Source organism: Alosa pseudoharengus, unplaced genomic scaffold (assembly GCF_046254945.1).
Source record: "Alosa pseudoharengus isolate Yale_2024_CS ecotype anadromous, Long Island Sound unplaced genomic scaffold, YU_APseudo_1.1 YU_APseudo_1.1_scf_21, whole genome shotgun sequence".
Classification (NCBI taxonomy): Eukaryota; Metazoa; Chordata; class Actinopteri; order Clupeiformes; family Clupeidae; genus Alosa; species Alosa pseudoharengus.
Window position 1 is genome coordinate 15,638,613 of NW_027468674.1, and position 16,027 is coordinate 15,654,639.

General features: G+C 39.2%; 1 long non-coding RNA gene across 1 annotated transcript; it reads left to right on the forward strand.

The window, feature by feature from the left end:
- The first annotated feature begins 1,043 nt into the window (after positions 1-1,043).
- On the forward strand, positions 1,044-11,588 carry LOC143138454 (uncharacterized). Its single transcript, XR_012990221.1, has 4 exons — positions 1,044-1,745; positions 10,391-10,487; positions 10,651-10,846; positions 11,111-11,588. It is a non-coding gene; the product is annotated as an uncharacterized LOC143138454 (long non-coding RNA).
- The last annotated feature ends 4,439 nt before the right edge of the window (positions 11,589-16,027 follow it).

Below are 16,027 nucleotides of genomic sequence, written 5' to 3' on the forward strand. Positions count from 1 at the left end.
TGCTGTTAGTTCAACCTATACTGTAAACATTTGACACATTAATACATACTGTAAACTTACCGGACAGAGCAAGTCACTGGTGAAGCTGCGTTACACTCCCATCCCAAAAGTCAGCCACACCGTAACACTGCCAACCGTTGGCTGTGGAATCCAGAATGCTCCCTCTGCTGACTGTGCGCGTGTGCACTGCGTGAGTCCAGTTTACTCAGGTCTGAGTTGTGAAGCTTACTCGTGTATCTCAAGTTTTAGACCCCATTGATGCAAGTTCGGCACATTACTAATGTTACTCTAGTAAGAACACTAGGTCAGCCTTTAGTAAGTAAAGTATACTTGTGTTACTGCAGTAAGATGTAATGTTATTTTTTACAGTGTGGGGTCTAAGGGACCCCCAAACAGAAGGCCCCCCCCCTCCCCCGGTGAGTTTTGTGAAAAGAGAAGGGTGGAGAAGAAGCAACTTCACTGGTCCATCCCTGGACCCGTGACTCCATTTGTGTTCAAAATGTATACTTTAAAAGATATTACAAACTAGAGTATCTTTTGATAACCTCTATATTTGTGGTTCTTTGACTTATTACTTACACCTGAAGATTTTTTTAAACTAAGGCTTAGACTCATAGGTTTGGAGCCTAATAAGATTTTGTCTTTTAATTTAGATTTTATTATGCTGGCGGCTAATCACACAATTTTAACGTAGATTGAAAGGGACAGGATTCAGGAATAGGCTACTAAGACAGGCCCCTCTTCTGTCTGACTCACCTCATGTTACCCCTGTATGCATTATAGACTGGCTTCTGACAGAAATTATGTTTTGTGCCAACATGTAGAAACACTAGGCCTACTACAGCCTTTAATTGGTGAATGGAGGTGCAAATTCCTTTCTTTGGTTATTGTCCGCGATTCACATTAACTACTAGGCTATCACGTATTGTAAACGTCGCCACATTTTATCACGTTTGGCCTGCATGGATGCACGATTGAGTGCGCATTTAAATAATATGCAAGATGCAACAATCATTTCTAAGAGGCCTATACACGGTAATTTCTGGCATTACTACTAGCATATGAATGCATTAAAGACGTGAAAGAAATGACACAGGCTTGCACAAATTCATCATTTAAAATGAAACGTTTCACTTTCGCTTTCATTGCGAGAATAGGCTACAATATGGAAAATGTTCCCTTTCAGTCTGATCGGCTCCAAACATGTATGGGATTTCCTTAGCCTGTGCTACACCTTTCCAAGAAGTTTTGTGAAAATTGTTCCGGTAGCTTTTGCGATATTGTTGACAGCCCTACCTCACCGCAGTAGGGTGCAGTAAATGGAAGCTTTTGATAGCGCACGCCACTAACGAAAAACGGAAAATCACCAGGACAAACCACTCAGGGGTGTAGGCTACTCTGGAACCATAGGTCACTAATTTGTGCGTTATTTACGTTTGATTACATTTCAGATACGTGTTGGTTTCCTGTAGGCCTAGTATAGCGCTTTATTCTTTCTTTATTTTTCTATGTCCGAATATGGGGGGGGGGGACATTTTGGTCATATTTGAATATTGGGGGGGACACGTCCCCCTCAATGTCTATGGTGACTACGGCCCTGCAATTTTCTGTTATGAACGAAAAAAGGACAACAGGGGCGTGGAAAGAGACGTTTTTTTGTCCCAGCAGGATTTAAAAGCCATCCCATGGATAGCTGAAAGGTAGTCTACTTAAGCAAAGACTTCGACATAAATTATTACATTACGGTAAGTTTACATTAAGGTAGGTTGATTCAGAAACTTTTCCAATGCTATTAAACGTGATCGAACTAAAATTGTAGATTAGTTTGTATTGTGAAGATTGTTGATTTGTCCTGATAGCGCTCTAGAATCTTTGTTTTCGTCTCCGTTACATTCAAATTGCCCTTTAGAACGATAGACCGTTACTAAGTAGATAAGTCTTCCGTTTTAACATTCCATGTTATCTTAATGAAGCGGAAGTAGATTGGGAACCAAATAGAACGTTCAAGCATTGTTTTTGTTTTTATTGTTGAAAGGGTCTATAACCACTGATCTATGTTCTTCATGTATCCTAATATAATATAAGGGATAAAAGCCGCCTAGATGTCCTGTTATACGGAATTAATGGACGAGGACGAGTGGCAAAAAAACTCCCCGACGCGCAGCGGAGTTGCCTCCGCCCGAGTCCATTAATTCCGTATAACTGGACACACCTTGAAGGCCGTTATCCCGCTCATCACCCGGTTGCCACTGTTAAGCAAAGGAAACACGCGGTTTCGTTTAAAAAGAAGCTCAAGTTCAGCATGTTGTACAACTTCCATTGGCCCACTGCGATAGCATGGACAGTTACCTCGTTTACCGTTGATTCCATTGTTGCGAAGCCTGCAACCAGTCCTACTATGGTTATCAAAGATTCTAGAACAGAGCTGTGATCTATCTTGCTCTGTTCTAGGATCTTTGGTTGTTATAGTTATAGTAGTAGTATTGATATCATAGGCTACCTGCAAACTCAGAAGGGCTGAAAAAGATTTTACATTTTAACTATTTCCATTACATGCACATAGGTAGACCTGCAATAATGAATATTGAATATTATCATATTATATTATAATAAACGTGCAGTAAGCAGAATTTAAATATGGCTGCATTTGAAACTTTTACATTTTAAAATGACATAGGCTAGTCCTAACAGTAGGCCTACCAGCTGTTTTGAGTTAAAGCCATGTTTAGCCTAATTGAATAACTTAATGATGGCGGATATTTTCAGACCTGCCATCCCTGAAGAAATGTCAGTATTACCTCAAACCAGGGAAAACACATTGCCCACCTTGGCCTTCATGTAGCCCAGTGTTTCTCAAACTTTTTTTCTGGGGACCCACTTTTTAAAAATGACAGACTATCGCGACCCAACTCGTGACTGTGGTAGTTAACAAACTAGATCAGTGGTTCTCAAACTTTTTCTTTCATTCCCCACTTTGATCAAGGGGGCATTCTCGAGCCCCACCTGTCCCTCATCGCTCTAAGAAAGTGGTAGGTCAAGCTTAACATTGTCAAATTTATTGAAATAATGACAAGTTCTAATGATAAGTTCTAAATATATCCTCTTCAACAGAGTTAAAATCAGCTGGTGCTGCAGATATAATAATAAATAAATACATAATAACACACATATTTCTGTTTTCCAGCAACATATTAGGAAGCATAGGCCATTTTACAGCATTGTAGGCCTACAATATATTCAATGAAAACATGCTGCATTAAATGGATCCATAATCCAGTCATACTGAGCACTGCTGGTTGGGAAATATTTTTTAAATAAACTTTGCAGGGATGTGATGTAGGCCTACTGTTTAATACATGGGATCACAAGAGTGGCTCCCGAATCAGACGTTTCAGCGATTTCGCTCAGAAATCTCAAAGGCATAATACTGTCGCGATCGAGGCGCATGTCCCATACCTCAAGTTTTTTTGGTGAATGCAGTAATCTTATTTGCTAGGTGAGGTAGTGTAATATCCTCTTTGCTATACAAGAATGGACGGACAGCTGAATAACCTTTAGGTTGGCTTTTACTGAACATTAGTAATTGCAGTACAATGAGCATAACCTTCACTGGCCTACTACCACGCTATACTACCCAGTGCTACCTATTACATGGTACTTACAACCCTATGCCGCCACCTAGTGACAGAACCGAGATAAACATTCCCAACTACTACAGGTAGGTGCTTGTATTTGCCTTGTAACTGGACATTTACAGTTTTTCTCAGTCGCTTTGGTGCTTTTTTCAGATCAGAATGAAAATTCTCATAACTATTAGTTCAACCTCCACAACATTTAGTCATTTGTGCACATCATAGTAGCAATTTCTCCTTCCTCTGAACAAATTGCAAATGCTTTTGGACATGTATCAGTTGCTTTCATACAATTCTCTGCTGTTTTTTAACATTATCATTTGCTTATGTCATGTCAGTCAAAATGAACTATACTTATGGATACTGAATAGTCGTTCCCAATAAAACTAATAGTCTTCATTTCATTGCTTGAGTCATTACATACAAAATTGGTGAACTAGTTATCAAATTCTATCACAATACTGTAGAATTGCAAAGAGCATACAGTAAAAATGTACGTATTCAGTGTCTTGTACTCACTTACTCCCCTAACTACAGCAATGTGTAACTTTACTGTAGTTTTCAAATGGCTGTACAAGTACTGTATAGTGCTGTCTTGAGCATGTCCAGGTAGTGTCACCGAGTTCTGACCTTTTTTTTGCACTGGAAAACACTGAGAGAACTGTCATAATGAAAACATGACAAAGCCATTTGACTATCTTGTTCATAAACGATGGTGTCAAGACTTCTCATTTTGATGACACTGACAGTTTCATTGACATGAATACCTGCTTTTGAGGAATGGACTATCCATTTTAAGCAAGTGACGTGCTTTTGCAGGTCATCCACTAGGTTTTGCAGTTTGCACTAATTGTTTTGAGAAATGCACTAACTGCTGTGCAAATGTTAATAGTGATGTGAGAATAGCACCAAAGCGACTGAGAAAAACTGTAACTCAAATGTATCGCTAAGATATATCAAATATATCGCTAAGATAGGCCAGCTTCGTCAAGAAATGTTCATTATTGAACGTGCTTGCAGATTCAAACATGTGCTCTTCCTCCAAGAAGAGGCGACTCAGAGCTTAAACACGCGCGACAGCACTTTACCTCGGGAAAGCCACCTTGCCTCGCTGTGAAACAGTACAGCCTTTTGGTCAGTTACCATCTCTTCGCAAAGTGCGGAGAATAGACACGCTTTTAAGGGCTGGGTTTTAATGAAATTCACCACTCTCACAACAACGTTCAAAATCTCATGTAGGTCGGGACTAACTAAGCTACCTTGACACGAGTGCTTTCCTATCAATAACACAGTGCGTCCATTGCGCATCGGGTGCTACCTGGGCCCAGGCTACAGATAAAAAAATAAATAAAAAAATCCTGTTTTTCACGTCAGTTCGCGCCCCACCTGGCATGTCTCCGCGACCCAGTAGTGGGTCGCGACCCACAGTTTGAGAAACGCTGATGTAGCCTATGCAGCCAAAAACTATCCTGGCTAGCGCCACCACTTCTCAATGAGACGTGGTCTGGGAACCAAACGTTCATTTTCTCGTATTTGAAAAAAATGCCCAGATCCGTTTATTGGGTACCACGGATGTCTAGCAAATGCGTCTGTGCATAGCTCATCATCGTCTTGCTTTCCCCCCAGTTCTGTGATTGGTTCCCTATCTGAGGCAAAAATTAGGGCGGTAGTTTCCAGGCTGCCTTAGCAGCGTGAATCAAATCGCGCGCAAGGCAGCATGGCAGGGCCGTAGTCACCATAGACATTGAGGGGGACGTGTCCCCCCCAATATTCAAATATGACCAAAATGTCCCCCCCAATATACGGACATAGAAAAATAAAGAAAGAATAAAGCGCTATACTAGGCCTACAAGAAACCAACACGCATCTGAAATGTAATCAAACGTAAATAACGCACAAATTAGTGACCTAGGCCTATGGTTCCAGAGTAGCCTACACCCCTGAGTGGTTTGTCCTGGTGATTTTCCGTTTTTCGTTAGTGGTGTGCGCAATCAAAAGCTTCCAGTTACTGCACCCTACTGCGGTGAGGTAGGGCTGTCAACAATATCGCAAAAGCTACCGGTACAATTTTCACAAAACTTCTTGGAAAGGTGTAGCACAGGCTAAGGAAATCCCATACATGTTTGGAGCCGATCAGACTGAAAGGGAACATTTTCCATATTGTAGCCTATTCTCGCAATGATAGCGAAAGTGAAACGGTTTATTTTAAATGATGAATTTGTGCAAGCCTGTGTCATTTCTTTCACGTCTTTCAACATAAATAATGCATTCATATGCTAGTAGTAATGCCAGAAATTACCGTTTATAGGCCTCTTAGAAATGATTGTTGCATATTGCATATTATTTAGATGCGCACTCAATCGCGCATCCATGCAGGCAAAACGTGATCAACTGTGGCGACGGCACACAAGTTGGAAAAAACGTTTACAATACGTGATAGCCTACAGTTAATGTGAATCGCGGACAATAACCAAAGAAAGGAATTTGCACCTCCATTCACCAATTAAACGCTGTAGTAGGCCTAGTGTTTCTACATGTTAGCACAAAACGTAATTTCTGTCAAAAGCCAGTCTATAATGCATACAGTGGTAACATGAGGTGAGTCAGACAGAAAAGGGGCCTGTCTTAGTAGCCTATTCCTGAACCCTGTCCCTTTCAAACTACGTTAAAATTGTGTGATTAGCCGCCAGCATAATAAAATCTAAATTAAAAGACAAAATCTTATTAGGCTCCAAAACTATGAGTCTAAGCCTTAGTTTAAAAAAATCTTCAGGTGTAAGTAATAAGTCAAAGAACCGCATTCTGTGTAATATACAGGTTATCATAAGATACTCTAGTTTGTAATTTCTTTTAAAGTATACATTTTGAACACAAATGGAGTCACGGGTCCAGGGATGGATTACTGAATGGGCTTACTGAGCCCAAGAGCTCAGGGGGCCCTGAAGCCCAAGCCTCTGTGTGAAGTTGCTTCTTCTCCACCCTTCTCTTTTCACAAAACTCACCAGAGGGGGGGGGGGGGGCATATGGCATATGTGTCCAGGGGTTCATAATCCACCCATGCCATGCCTATGTCAAAAGTTTGGAATAACCTAATTGACTGACCTAACTAACGACTTGTTTGTGATTTTTAATAATATTTTTGCATGGTAGGAAATGTATTAAAATTCTGTTTGGGGGTCCCTTAGACCCCACCACAGATTTGGTCCCCCACAATGTTGACATCATGACTACGGCCTTGCAGCATGGGAACACCCAGGCTAGCCAAAAACAGACCAAACAACATAAATGTTGACAATCTGTTTTAAAGCCTAATCTTGTATATAAAAATCACTGGTGTTGATAGAAAGGGACTGTGGATATCCATTTTCTGGTCTCTATTTTAGCATGTCTGGTTTATTAAATACCTCTTTTCAATCTATTATTATTTTACATTTTTTTGTGAAGAAATACATCTATTCCTAATGTTATGTTGGTATCTTTCTGCTCCTCTCGTGTCTAATGAGGCTGCAATGATCACATTCCAACTAAAGGGGCGGGTCTCAGCAATAGGTGCGTTATGTCAGTCTACTCTAGAAGCCTAGGTCTCGCTTGTTTGCGCGCTAATTATCAAGAATTATGATCTATATGCTACACAGAAAAGAAACAGATTAAACACCTATCACTGAGCAAGTCAAAATATTTTGCTAGCTCCACTTTCAGATTTGTTGCAAATAACTACATTTGGTCTTGGAAAGGTCTGCGCTCCCTGAGAACGTCATGTCTAACCATCATCGACACATGGAAAATATATTGCTAAATGAAATAACTCGTGAACAAGCAATAACTTTCCAAGACAATATTAAACTATTAAGCCGAGCTAAATTCACAATCACACTCAGTGCAGAGTCGTTTTGTTTCGCAAAGCGATTCAAAACGGCCAGGAGGACATGACATCATTGTAGATTCCCAAGGAAAAAAATAGTCTTGTTGTACAAAAAACGAACTATCGCTTTTATTTTGAAACTAACCATTGCTGTTCTCCTGCCTCTCCTGCCATTCACTCCATTCTCTTAGAAAGCGAAAGTAGCTTCCGCTATGCCAGAGCGCACATAGGTGCGTCCGAAATATCAGCTGGAATAGTGGACGAGCAGATGTCTAGGGATGTTTGACAAAAAACACTGACAAACCTCTATTAGTGCAGCTATGTAGCCTAGAAGCTTCTTCCAATGTTGTTAACGTGAGCGACATTAGACGAAACCTCTGATGTTGCATTTTTGCATATGAAAAACTAGACATAACCTATAACGGTCTATTTGATGGAGAACAGGTGAAGTTTGAACCAATAAGATGGGCAAAAGGTAAAGCAAATATTCAGACATTATAGTAGGCCTAACCTGAAGCGCTAATGAATAACTTTAGGCAACAGGTGCTCCTAAACTGGCAGTTCAGAAACAAAAGCTACGATGATCGGCAAGATGCAACGTCTGTCTTAAAAAATATAAAACACTTTCTAAATAGCTTCATTTGGAAATGTGGACACTGTTCACACACATTAGCGTGTTGGTTTAGACCAACTAAACAGCAGAATCTGCATAGCCGGTGCAACTTAAAACATTTGAAATCAACTCTGCACATGTAAACCTAGTCTATATTTAAAGGAACCGTATGTAAGAAATGTAATTCAATTAATCATAATATGGCCCTGATTTGTCACTAGACATTAGGAAATCATACTAATTTCAAATACTTATATCACTGACAACAGTAGTCCGGCCAGGATATCGTCATTTAAAAAAGTGAAGTTGCAGCCCTCAACTGATGTTGATGTTTACATATTTGTGTTTTAGCCTGATCCGCCACCCTCCACCTATCTAGTAATCACAAAGTCGGTAGTGTTTCGGCATCTGGGTTGCCAGCTCTGCTCTAGTTACCACATCTGCGGTGTACACCGCTCTACTGTATTTTGAAAGTGATTGTAGTACCAGTTTTGGCCAAATGTTGTCTGAAATATTTTTTGTCTCAAACAAGTTTATTTATGGTTTGGTCCAACGGGATACGTCACTTCGTTCGCATCTCATAGGTTATTGGTTGAAACTAGGGCTGTCAATCGCTTAAAAAAATAAATTAATTAATTACATACCCTGTGATTAAATGTGCTCTAAGCAATGCCACACGTTTTTTAGGCTAAAACATGTTATGTCACTTACTGCGAACATCACCTAACCAACCGCTAGCTGAATACACTGTAAAAATCCAACTCACCGATTGGTTAGTGGTGTTCGTTGATGTTACAAAACAAGTAGCATAGCGAAATACAGTTTCTGTCGTGTTTTATTTGGCATTTTGTAAAATCCCATTGATTTCTGTTGGAATACTCATTGCACGTTGATATTACTGCGCCACCGTCTATGCTTCAGGTTCAAATATTGAGCGGAAGTTTAATACGCAGTTGTGAGGTGTCTGAATAAATAGTTCCACAATAGGCCTAGCAAATAAGATGGCTGGAAATCATACATCGCGCCGATATATTAGCTTTTAATAATCAACGAACACCACTAACCACTCGGTGAGTTGCACAGTTTTAAAAACAAACGTTTAGGGTTGTTTTAGGACATGTTTGAGTAGCCTACATGCCTGTTGGCAGCCACCCAATTTTGATGACTGGTCCTGTCACGACTTTTCTGACTCGTTTTGAATCGCCTTTGACTGCTCAGGGCATGGACGGATTATGATCTTTCGGGCCCCTGGGCCCAGATGTATTAAGGGCCACCCACTAATTGTCGCATATGTGGGAGGGGGTTGGGGGTCCTCCCCCAGAAATGTTTTCATTTGTTTGATGTGATTTCCTGTATTCTGGTGCATTTTGGGGATGGCCAATACTAAATTCAATCAGATTCATAGCCTACATCCTGATTTGTTGATATTGAGGCAATGATTCCATGCAAAGGCTTGGGCTTCAGGGCCCCCTGACCCCTTGGGCCCGGTAGGCCCGTGCAGTAATCCATCCCTGGGCCCAGGGGCCCAAAGGGTCAGGGGGCCCTGAAGCCCAAGCCTTTGCATGGAATCATTGCCTCAATACAGGATGTAGGCTATGAATCTGATCCGTCCATGCCCTGAGCAGTCAAAGGCGATTCAAAACGAGTCACAAAAGTCGAGACAGGACCAATCGTCAAAATTTCGGTGTCCACCACTCTAGTTCATCCAAAACAAACCAGAAAAGGGACTCAAAGTGCTAAAAACCAGAATTTTCCTTTAACAATGTGGTGCACATAAAATACTGGCATTTGGTGCAGTTTTCTATGCCATGTCAATCTATACTTGAAAAGGCATATCTCACGGAATAAGATGCCAGGCTATGTGTTTTCTGTTAAAGTCAAAGGACATGGGAGACTATTTGAACATACAAATGTGTCCACATATTTACACTGTAGTATGGTGTCGAAGCCAATATTTTTGCGTTGAATTGATATGAAGAAAAAAAAAACCCTAAGCGTTATCTGAAATTAGAAAATTAATTAATTCATTTGAGAGAGAAAAGTTTTTTTTTTCATCATCTACTTCCTGAATTTTTGGTCAACGATGGTATATATATATATATATATATATATATATATATATATATATATATATATATATATACATTGACAAAATGATAGAGAAGAGACTGCATACCTACTGTAGACTAGTTATACTGCATGCAGGTGCAACTATTTTATAAAGTACCACGTAGTATGAATGAGAAAAAAAAGTCCAAGGTATTTTCTTTTTACTCAAATTAGCATATTGACAGCAATGGCGGCTCTGGACAACATGAAAGAACTGGAACGGAGTCTACCTGAAATAAAGACAGAGAGAGAGGCGACAGAGGCAGCAGAGGCAAGTATGCTATCTTTTAATCTTTAGCTAAGGTTGTGGCCGACCATCTTCCATGCTTATAACAAAGTTGATGAGAATAATCCTGAGAACTAGCCTTTTTATTTAAAATGATCTGGCATACTGATCTCTCTCTCGCTCTCTCTCTCTCTCTCTCTCTATACAGCAGTACTATGTCGGCAATTCAGAGCCAGTCTCAATGATGGCCTGGCAGGAAGCAAGGTGGGATACTATATCCATTTATTCTGTGAAATTAGCAAAAGTGGTGTTTGGAAATGACCTCCTTGCTGACTCCTGCGTGCCTGGACGCGGACATAGACAAGGAACACCTCTGGATGAAAACAAATTGGAAGCTATAATAAGTACGTACTGTAGTCTAACTGAGTTTCATGTTGGTTTATTATCTTCTGTGATTTTTATAACAGCAGGATCACATAGCCATGGGACACAGATCATACAAATTATACAAATTCCATACTACTACTCGTTGCTTAGCTACTCAAAATGTTATTGGTTCATAAAAGTATTTCCCCAAAAGTTTGATGCTTTCAAAACAGAAGGAATGTTATACAGTGAAGAAGTTGTGTGGCCTTATCTCTGTTAATTAATGTCTATTTCTGTTACAGGAGAAGTTAAAAAGCTGTTTACGGATGCAACAGACCAATGTGTTAAAGACGCCATCCAAGTCAAGTGTAAGAATGAGCGTAAAGAAAAAAGAAAAAGGAAAGAAAAAGAGGAGAAAGAAAAAGAGGAGAAAGAAAAAGAGGAGAAAGAAAAAGAAGAGCCAGAGTAATGCAAACTGAGGGTGTAGGGGGGATAGGGGTTAGCCTCGGCCAGTTAGCTTCCACCATCATTAAAATTGGTGTCTAACATGTGCACACTTCTGCCCACATTTTTCCAAACAAGCCATTTAGGTGCCATATCACTGGTGGTCACAAATGTACAGTATGTCGTCTATATGGATTGGTGAATGAGTTGAGAATTTCCTGCTGGGAGGATCAGCCAATCCAACATAATTTGATAGATTGATTGACATACTGTTAAAAAAATAATGAGCATGATTATGCAGGATTTTTCAAATGTAATAAAAAAAAAGCAATTGAACTCAATTAAGTATGTCTCTTCTTTAGCGATGGTTTTAAAGGTCCACTTTGTAACATTTCCCATTCATAAATGTGGCCTCATTCATGTTTAATTATCACCACCATCTATTCGAAAACAACAGTGGCTAGCAAGTAGTCCATGGGCAAGACCAGATGTCAGTACCACTCAAGGTGGCAAAGGTTACTTATCATTTTTGAATAGATCCATGTCTGTAGGTCAGTGATCCTTGGGATTAGGGACAAAACATGACATATGAACAATATTAATTTGAAAAACTACTCAAAATCTTAATCAGGACAAGGGTTGCATAACAAGGCATGATTTCATGTTGCCTTTATACATAGTTTTACTTCTAAATGGTATTGAATGTAATCTTTGCCTGTGTAACAAATCCAACTATATCTAAATTAAGAGTTAGATCAGATACAATACAAGTTCAAGTACCATGTTTTTGAAAATGAATGAGTTTCTGTTAAGCAACCATAAACACTGAACAATCAATCAAACACCTAAACAAACAAACTGTTATATAATGTTATATATTTTTGTTTACAGTATAAAGAGGAAAAAACGCACGCACATCCCAATCTAATCCTGGGTGCTGGACAAAACACTTACGATGAGAGAGTGGGAAAAAAAGTCCGCAACACCAGTATATGCTCCCAAGTTATAATTTATTTACCGTGACGTTTCGGCCAAGGGCTTGAGTTGGCCCAAAACGTCACGGTAAATAAATTATAACTTGGGAGCATATATTTTTGTTTAAACACCCAAACCACTAAACACCCATTCATACCAAACATACCCATCAAACATTGGGGATGTTTGGTATAACACATAATAAATACACACATTTATTCTTTGTGTGGCAGTATCAAACCTGGAAAACCCCATGTCCAGAAGCAGATTTCTTTATTTCAACATACCTTAAAAAGTAGGGCTTTCAAAAATAACACGTTAATTTTGATTCATTACAGAAAGAATAACGGGTTCAAAATGAACGCTGATAACGCTAATCACATTTCATAGTGACATTTGACACAGTGCAGTCTGGCTACAATGACTGAAGGAGGCAGACGAGAAAGCACTGCTTGGTCCTGTGAATGAAACACACGTTTAAAACAAAAAAAACACCCATTTTCACGGCGGCCACGTCGTGTTGGCCGTGAAGCCCCTTTGAAAATCATAGGTTTACAGGCCACGGTGGCCTTGGTGCCACCTTCTTTCAATATTCTGCGTTGTGTCCTACTAATAGCGATTTTTATTTAGCCTGTGGCCTGTCAAAATAATCTTAGCATTCACAGCGCAAATTAATTTAGTCTTTTACGCAGTGGAGAAAGTGACAGCGCAAGAAAGTGCGTCCAAATTCACCCATTCTTCTCAGATGAACTACTCGCGAAGTAGCCTATTCATCACACAGACATCACAAGTATCACATGAAAGAGCTTTTCTCAGCTTTTAATCGATGTTAGCCGATAATTGCTGTGTTGAACGGTTCGCGAGAAAAGTAAATAATATAATTCAATTTAATCATACATTCTACTGAAGGTTTTGCGTCCATGATCTCCCTACCCATTCATCTCGGTGGAATACTTCACGAACCTTCTTTTAACACATGACAAACCACATATCAGAATAAATAGCAGATCTTACCGAACACAAAGGTGTAAAGCAAAATACAAAATAAATGTTACAAATATCGCCTAGATATTGGTAAATCAGAGGACAGCTGACTAAGAGTTTGTGAAAGTAGCCTTAATGATCACAAAATGCTAAGCATGCATCTAGGCTATTTGAGTTTCTTAAATCTGAGCTGTGCTACATTTAAATTGTTCAATACATGATTTCATAGCAGGCCAAATATAAAATAAATTTTATATATAGCCTAGATATCTGTTTTTATTAGATGATCAGATGATTTACAGTTATATGTAATATGTCATGTTTCATGTTTTTGTATTGTTTCATACAGTGATGCAGGTCTACTGCAGTGAATAGGCTAAATACAACTTTGATCATTTTTATAGCCTACTACTGTATAGTTAACTTTGGCCCTGACATGTGGCCTTTGTGCCCCCCACCAAATATGCCCAACTGAAGGCCAAGTAGCCTTGCCCCCAGAATGGTGAAATTCCAAGCCTGCCCAGACCACTCATGACAGGATATTATTCTATACTATTTCTGCAGTAAGGAATTTCTGTTGCCTACCTTAGGAGTTTGTCAAGTCTGAAGTATCACCTCAATGCAGAGCAATCCGCATGTACAAGATACTGTAGCACACCTCTTGATGATAATGCTAACCGCCAAACACATCACATGACAGAAACAAAATAAAAAATATACCCTCCTAAATCTTCAAGAGCTACACCAACTGTAGTCTACGAGATTCAGCAAAAGAAAAAAAACTTGAACCGACAAACCAGGTCTGACCCCATGGCTGCCAGACTATATTTACATTGAAAAAATCATAGACAAACATAGACTGCATACCTACTCTAGTTTCACTGCAGGTGCAACTATTTCATAAAGTAGCACTTTTTGAGAAAAAAAGAGTGTAAGGTATTTTCTTCTTACTCATATTAACATATTAACATGAAAGAACTGCGTCAGAATCTCGGTTCCTTCCAGGAGGCAAAAAAGCAGGATGTTGAAAATATCATCATAACCAAATCTTGTAATGAGAGGATTAAAAAAGCAAATGGAAAAGAAAAGATCACAGGATCAGCAGTTGGAGAATAAGCTTCAGCCAGGTAGCATCAATTTGGAGGATATAATTTGATAGATGGATTGATGTACTGTTTAAAAAACCATACCACTGCTTGGTTGAATTTTCTATTGCGATGCACCCTTTACAAGATATTATTTAATGAGCAGTTTAACATGATTACGCAGGATCTTTCAATTTAATACTGGATCTGTGATAATAAACCCATTGAACTCATCAATGAAGTCTGTCTTTCCTTTAGCAATGGTTTTAAAATTATTTATTTTTATGATTCTATGAAACATTCAGCATTTGGAAAACGTTCCCACAACCAATTTAGCTTATATAGTAGTACCACATTTTCGGTAGGCTACTGTAGTTACAACCTACAACCACTATAATGCCATTTCTGAAGGGTGTATTTGGTTTGGGAATATGTGATGATTCTGCATCTGGGAATATATCTGCAATTCAATATTTACATCTCAATATGTTTAATCATGTCAATCATAATGAGGCATTCTGACCAAATCAAGAGTCAACTGATGATGTTTGTCAGGTACACTGAACAAAAGAAGCTTGCTAACACACCACTGCATTAACCATCTGCAGCATCTTGTTACATTGAAAGATTTCACTGTGGGAAGTAAAACCGACTTTGTCCTTTCTTGTAAAGAGCAACAGTGTTCTTAGACCCCTTCAGTCTATCATCTAAGTGATCCAAGGTAATTATAAGAATGTACTATCTCCACATCTACCCCATTGATTAAGACAGGGGGGAAACTGGAAGGAAAAATAAATGCAGACAATAAAAAAAAAATCAAGAATTGATATACTCTATGTAAGGGTAAATGCTACATTTGATATTCAAGAGCTGCAGTATTGTCCAATGTTTCAGATTGTAAACATTTTTAATCGCTGGTGTTAGTTCTCCCTCTGTTGGCAAATTTTCAGAATGCTATAATGACAGCATGAATGGCGTCCTATTAAAATATTTCTTTGATCTGTGTAATTTCCCATCAGCTCTCTTTCATTGAGAACTTTTATGTGCACTCCTTTGCCTGTAAAATATACAGTTTTAGATAGATAGATAGATAGATAGATAGATACTTTATTGATCCCCAAGGGGAAATTCAGACATATTTGACATAAGGCAAGGGAAAAATATTGAGAGCAAAGGATCATGAAGAAAAAAAGTGTTTTACCTTTATCATACTTATAAAGGTAAAAAATACTTCAGCAAGGAGAAGATACCTATAGTTCTAGGTATCACGTGCCTCTGCCTGTGCCTGTGTGTAATTAGGAAGCCTGTGTATTCTGTAGAACCTGCTTTAATCTAAATAGATATCTTACAGGAGTGCTCCCTGCAACATGAATGTAGTTCCTTGTTCTGTCATTTATGAGGAAGCAGAAACTCAAAATGTATTTAAATTATGCAAAGAACCTTTTGTGAACTATTAATAGCCAGCCCGCCCGCCAGCCAACATAATCATTATAAAAAACAGTTGGAATTTCTTGCCTGTGTTTTGGTGGTGCTAGTTGAACAATGGAGATGTCTTATCAGCTAGGACCTACTGTGCGTGTGTGCGTGTGTCTGTGTGTGTGTGTCTGTGTCTGTGTGTGTGTGTGTGTGTGTCTGTGTGTGTGTGTCTGTGTCTTTGTGTGTGTGTGTGTCTGTGTGTCTGTGTGTGTGTGTGTGTGTGTGTGTGTGTTTGTGTGTGTGTGTGTGTGTGTG